This window comes from Sphaerodactylus townsendi, linkage group LG16 (assembly GCF_021028975.2).
Source record: "Sphaerodactylus townsendi isolate TG3544 linkage group LG16, MPM_Stown_v2.3, whole genome shotgun sequence".
In the NCBI taxonomy this organism is placed as follows: domain Eukaryota; kingdom Metazoa; phylum Chordata; class Lepidosauria; order Squamata; family Sphaerodactylidae; genus Sphaerodactylus; species Sphaerodactylus townsendi.
Window position 1 is genome coordinate 6,087,870 of NC_059440.1, and position 6,604 is coordinate 6,094,473.

At 50.8% G+C, this 6,604-nt stretch overlaps 1 protein-coding gene across 1 annotated transcript in view; it reads right to left on the reverse strand.

Annotated features, from left to right (window-relative positions):
- The window catches only part of VMP1 (vacuole membrane protein 1), a 50,962-nt gene extending 44,571 nt beyond the window's left edge, over positions 1-6,391 (reverse strand). Inside the window, exon 1 of the mRNA XM_048518970.1 lies at positions 6,288-6,391. The gene's annotated coding sequence lies outside the window, so the exon portion shown is untranslated. The remainder of the gene's footprint in view (positions 1-6,287) is intronic.
- Between the last annotated feature and the right edge of the window lie 213 nt (positions 6,392-6,604).

Sequence of the window (6,604 nt, forward strand, 5' to 3'; positions counted from 1 at the left end):
TATTCCCCCTTTCTCTCACGTAGGAGACTCAAAGGGGCTTACAATCTCCTTGCCCTTCCCCCCTCACAACAAACACCCTGTGAGGTGAGTGGGGCTGAGAGAGCTCCGAGAAGCTGTGACTAGCCCAAGGTCACCCAGCTGGCGTGTGTGGGAGTGCCCAGGCTAATCTGAATTCCCCAGATAAGCCTCCACAGCTCAGGCGGCAGAGCTGGGAATCAAACCCAGTGCCTCCAGATCAGAGTGCATCTGCTCTTAGCCACTACGCCACTGCTGCTCCCAATTCAAGCAAGGACACTGGTAAGCGGCAGCAGACGATCCCACAGTCCTTTTAAAACATCCCGTTCTGCCACGCCCATCCCACGTTTATTTGTATTGGTCATGACACAGCCCTGATGTGGTGGGGGAGGTCAGAGAAGACGGCAACGAATCCACAGCTACTGCAAGCACCACTCGGAGGAGGTCTTCTGAAGGAGCACCGAGCGCCCTGTAGATTGAGCGTCGGATGTCGAAACGTCCAGGGGAAAAAGGAAGGCGGACTGGACCACGTGTCGGATCGGAGGTTCCTTTTTCAAGCCCCCGCTCAACTCGACTCAAAGTCCCACAACCGGGAAAGCAGAAGTTCTGCCGCCTCCTTTGCGAACTGGATCTGCAGTTTTCAGAGAAAGCTCTGCCATGGATTTCCAGAGCAGGTCTACAAGGCGGAGAGAGCCAACCTCAGACCTGGCCCCTGGTAGCCCTACCAAAGCTTTCACTGAAGGACTGACAAAAGGAAGGAACCAAACTAATGAACAGCTATGCACATTTGGTAGAAATGTTAGCACATTGCTATTTCAGGCTCATTCTGGAAAGGAAAGGATGCAATGGCGTATCTGCAACGGGAACCAGGAGTGTGTGTCAAATGTCTCCAGGCACAACAGTCGGGGGGGGGGGCCCGCAAAATCGTCCCCACCCCCCTCCTCCCCTGCGCTGACCTGGCTCGGAAGCAGGCCACTTCCTGCCCTCTCCAGGCCCTCGGACAGTGTCGGGGGCGGCTTTGATGGACACTGCGGCAGCAGACTGGCCTAGGCGCTGGCCTGCTGCTGTGGTGTCCATCCAAGCTGCCCCTGAGCACGGGGAGGGGGGCGCCTGGGGCAGGTGTTATCCCCAGGCGCCATCCCCCCCCCCCACAATTTGCCTCCGTGTGGATGTGCCCATTGACCCGGGGTGATGGGTTCTGGCATTCGTGCTCCTCCTCTTCCAACTGGAGGACCTGAAAACACCCAAGTGGACAAGAAGCCCCTTCTGCAAGACAGCGGCAATGTTGTTACGAAGCCCAACTGTGTGGATCAGAAAAGTGTCATATTCTCCAGCAATACAGAAGTTGGCCAGCCCTTTGGAGCCCCAGGACCATGATTAGTGAAGGCAGATGGATTTCAAATGCTTGTATGGGTCCAACTATTCATCTCCTATACAGGACATTACAGGTTTTAAGCCCGCTTTACATTAAGAACATAAGAACATAAGAACTGGCCTGCTGGATCAGACCAGAGTCCATCTAGTCCAGCACTCTGCTACTCGGAGTGGCCCACCAGGTGCCTTTGGAAGCTCACATGCAGGATGTGAAAGCAAGGGCCTTCTGCTGCTGCTGCTCTTGAGCACCTGGTCTGCTAAGGCATTTGCAATCTGAGATCAAGGCAGATCAAGACTGGTAGCCATAGATCGACTTCTCCTCCATCAATCTGTCCAAGCCCTTTTTAAAGCTATCCAGGTTAGTGGCCAGCACCACCTCCTGTGGCAGCATATTCCAAACACCAATCACACGTTGCGTGAAGAAGTGTTTCCTTTTATTAGTCCTCATTCTTCCCCCCAGCATTTTCAATGGATGCCCCCTGGTTCTAGTATTGTGAGAAAGAGAGAACAATTTCTCTCTGTCAACATTTTCTACCCCATGCATAATTTTATAGACTTCAATCATATCCCCCCTCAGACGTCTCCTCTCCAAACTAAAGAGTCCCAAACGCTGCAGCCTCTCCTCATAAGGAAGGTGCTCCAGTCCTTCAATCATCCTCGTTGCCCTTCTCTGCACTTTTTCTATCTCTTCGATATCCTTTTTGAGATGTGGTGACCAGAACTGGACACAGTACTCCCAGTGCGGTCGCACCACGGCTTTATATAAGGGCATGACAATCCTTGCAGTTTTATTATCAACTCCTTTCCTGATTATCCCCATTATACATTCACCAGGGTAGCTCTTATTTTTATATGTTCCTGGGAAAAACACAACTGCCAACCACACAGCTGAACTTTCTCAAGCATTCGCAATGTTACAAAGTGACGCTCCGCCTGCCTTTTAGAGGTCCTGTGGATGGGTGGTTCTTATGAAAAAATATTAAGAGCAATAATATTACTACTCAACATTACAGGCAGAACTTCCAGCATTCAAAGGGATTCGTGGACATTATTTTATCCTGATCCTTACAACAGATAAAGGTAGTTTCCCCTTTAGTTGTGTCCGACCCCGGGGTACCACTGCAAGCAGAGATTTCACAGGCAAGCCGTTTTTGTGGGGTAGTTTGCCATTGCTTTCCCCGGCTCTTCTTTACCCCCTAGCTATGTGCTAGGTACTCATTTATCGACCAAGGAATGGATGGATGGCTGAGTTGACCATGAGCCAGCTGCCAGGATAGCTGACCCACAGGGGGCTCGAACTCCTGACCGTGTGAGCGACAGTGCAAGCACTTAACCGCTACGCCACGCGGCTCCTTTACAACAGATAGGCCAGTATAATCCTCTTCCAATACTGTAGATGGAGGGCTTTGTCATGGACCTGCTGCTGAGTTAGTGGCAGGGTGAGATTCGAATCCAAACCCTCCCTTGATCCAAAACAGCCTCTATGCCATACCAGCTACCAGAGAGACATATTCATCAGGACCAAGTCCAGGAGGCTGTGATTTTCTTACGGACGAGATTGGTCTCTTTTATGTTACGTGAACAAGCAAGGAATGCCAGTTCCGTCAACGTTAGGTTTTATTTTTTCACACGCTGCGAAGACATCGGTTTAACAAAAAAGCAGAGTCTGGCTTACATCTCTAGCAAGCTCCTGGCGATTCAGTTTAGCGTCTCTGTCAGCACCCTCCTGCGCAAACTATATGCTTCGGGGAAAAAGGAACACGGGCTTCTGTTTTAATTCCCGTTTTTAAGCAAGCTGCTCCGGACGCAGCAAGATGAGAGGGGTTTTATGTGACACCCAGAAGCAAAAACGAGCGCCGGCAAACCACGCCAATACAGACTCTAATAAGCACCAAAGTGGGAGGGGGTGGGGAGGGCAAGAGGCTTTCCAGTTATCCCTTGTCGGCTCAAGTCAGATTATTCAGAGATGCCTCATGAGAGAGTGACTGGGAGGAGGTGAGTCAGAACCAGGGACCGCGTGCCAGCAACGGCTTAGCTGAGTTGAGCAACTGAGAAGAGCTAGACAAAGCAAAGCCACACTGGAAACACAAAAGCAACCCCCCCCCCCCAAAGCAGAAGGAACAGAGAAAAGCTTGGCCGACTGAAGGCCCCAGAGGGAAGGACATTGTGAGGAAGGCAACGCCGTGCTCCCTGAGAAGCTCTCCCCATCGGACATGGATATGTTTACCGATGGCCGATGTCATGCAAGTCCAAAAGGGATTGAAGGAAGAAGTCACATGCAGAATAATGCACTTTCAATCCACTTTCAGTGCACTTTGCTGCTGTGCAGAATAGCAAGATCCACTTGCAAACAGTCGTGAAAGTGGATTGAAAGTGCATTATTCTGCACGTGCTAGGCCTCTCCCAGCCTCCCTGGCCCATAAGTGGGAATGCAGGGAGCGGAGAGCCATGGGGGGCGCGGGAGGGTGGGGAGGCGGTCAATTTAGCCCTGGTACAGCACAGTGCAGAAGAAAAAGGAATCTGAGGTTTTTGGAGAGCTGTTTCCAGTCAGATGTGCTAATGGTCTGACTCAGTGGAAGGTGGCATCATGTGCTCAAATGACAGAAGGCAATTCCCAGAACAGTGGGCAAATGTAGCCATTTATAGACGGTTAGAGCATCCAGCTAGGATCAGAGAATCCCAGGGTCAAAACCCTGTTCCTCCGTGAAGTTCACTGAGTAACCTTGGGTCCGTCATCCTCTCAGTCAGTCCTGGTCGGGATTGTGTGAGGATGACAGAACTTCAGAGAACCAGTTGATTCACCAGTTGAGGAGCAGCAGTGGCGTAGGAGGTTAAGAGCTCATGTATCTAATCTGGAGGAACCGGGTTTGATTCCCCGCTCTGCCGCCTGAGCTGTGGAGGCTTATCTGGGGAATTCAAATTAGCCTGTGCACTCCCACACACGCCAGCTGGGTGACCTTGGGCTAGTCACAGCTTCTTGGAGCTCTCTCAGCCCCACCCACCTCACAGGGTGTTTGTTGTGAGGGGGGAAGGGCAAGGAGATTGTCAGCCCCTTTGAGTCTCCTACGTGAGAGAAAGGGGGGATATAAATCCAAACTCCTCCTCCTCCTCCCCCCCCTCCTCCTCAGTGCAAGCACCCTGCAGGAAGGGCATGCTAAAAACATAACGCTGATTTCAGGGTCATGGGGTTGCTGGGGATTAATCCAGACACGCCCAAGTTATGTATGTCTGCCACCTCCAGCACCTGGGTGGGACTAGCTCTCAAGGTAGTTGCAAATGCGTATCCCAAATGCTCAGTCCTCCGATAACTGATGAGTTGTAGCAAAAGGTGCGAAATGACTCAACTTCAAAAGCACTGCGGCCCGAGGCAATATGAAAGATCTTTATCTTTGACATTTCACTCCCAATGAGTCACATGATGGTACAGGCAAAAAGGTGACCTTCAAAGGCCCTTTTCGAGCAGCCGGGTGGACACAATCTTCTCTTTGCCCTCGGGGTGGCCACCAATGTGCCAAGAGTACCATGGTGGAGATACGCATCCATGTGGACCTCTCAGCTACAATAGCTCTGCCTCCATGTTTTCCTTGAGGTTCCAGAACTCCCCACTACACCTGTGTATACAGCATCCACAGGTAGCTCCAGAGGGCAGGAGTCAGGGACCTGGCAGGATCCTAAGATCAGCCAAGGTTTAACACTCTGAAAACCACTTTGTATCGGGTCAAAGACTTCCTCTGAAGTGTCCTACTAAAGCCCCCCCGCACTCCTCACCCTGAAGTCAGCACTGCTCTAGACCAGTGGTCTGCAACCTGCGGCTCTCCAGATAAGCATAAGCATTTTATTGTCATTGTGCACGCACAACGAAATTTACAGCAGCATTCCTCGATGCACACAATTTCAGACTCATACCCCATCCTCCCTTTCCCCTTCCTCCACCCATCCCTACACAGCCCCAAACACATCAACATGAAGCCGCAGAGTTCAGCATAGCCACAGCTCTAGAGTAGAAGTTGTCTCTAAGCCTCTTTGTCCTAGTTTTGATAGACCTGCATCGTCTGCCGGATGGTAACAGTTCAAAAAGAGAGTGTGCTGGACGCAGAGCCGCGGTGCTCGTCAGAATATTTTGGGCTTTCTTTAGGCTTCAGGAATTATAGAGTTCCTCCACGGAGGGGAGAGGGCAGCAGATAATCCTCTGTGCAGTAGCGCCTTTGGAGCGCCTTCCTATCTGCCACTGTGCAACTGGAGAACCATACACAGATGCAGTAGGTTAAGACACTCTCTATAGCACAGCGGTAAAAGGACACCAGGAGTTTTCCATTCAGTTGTTGTTTCCTTTAGAAGTCTCTCAGATGAGTACACAGACTTTGCTGGAGCCTTTCTTAACCACCGCGGCAGTCTGTACGCCCCAGGTCAAGTCCTCTTTAATCATGACGCCCAGAAATTTAAAACTAGCCACCCGCTCTACTTGATCTCCATTTATAGTCAAGGGCTGAATTTCTGAGCTATTCCTTCTATAGTCCACTATAAGCTCCTTTGTTTTGCTAGTATTAAGAACCAGGTTATTTTCCCTGCACCATGAGAGCAGTCGGTCCACCTCACCTCAGATGTTCATGGACTGCAATTCCCATCAGCCCCTGCCAGCAAGGCCAATTGGCTGCAGACCCCTGCTCTAGTCTCTGGGATAAGGACCCAAGAATGCCCTTTTCCCCAATGAATGGGCTCACTTCATTGATGTTTCATCCTCTGTCCCTTCTTCCCCCAAGTTTATTTTTATTATTTTGCATCTGTGGTTGTCTGGGCGTTGCTTTATTTCCTGGAAGCCACTTTGGATATTTTTACAGCTAGCCAATAAACGCTGATTAATTGATCCCGAAGTTGTTTTCGCGCCGGAGAGAACTTACTGAAGCACACGCCAGGATGCCAAAGAACCCGACTTTCTGGACGAGGTTCTGGACCGCCAGCTTCGCACGGGAGGCGAAGTCCTGCAAACAAGGAAAAGAGCCAGTTCAGTAACAAAGGATGACACCAGCGGGGCATTACTGACTCCCCCCCCTCTTCTTCTCCACTCAGTATTATGCCGGCAAGTTTAATTAGGAAAATAAAAAAACAACACACACACAGACAGAGAATTGACACGCTGGTGAACCACACATCCGGCAGGCTGAATCAAGTTGGGATCGTGAACATTCGCAGACGCTTGTTTGCCTCTGAACCGTTC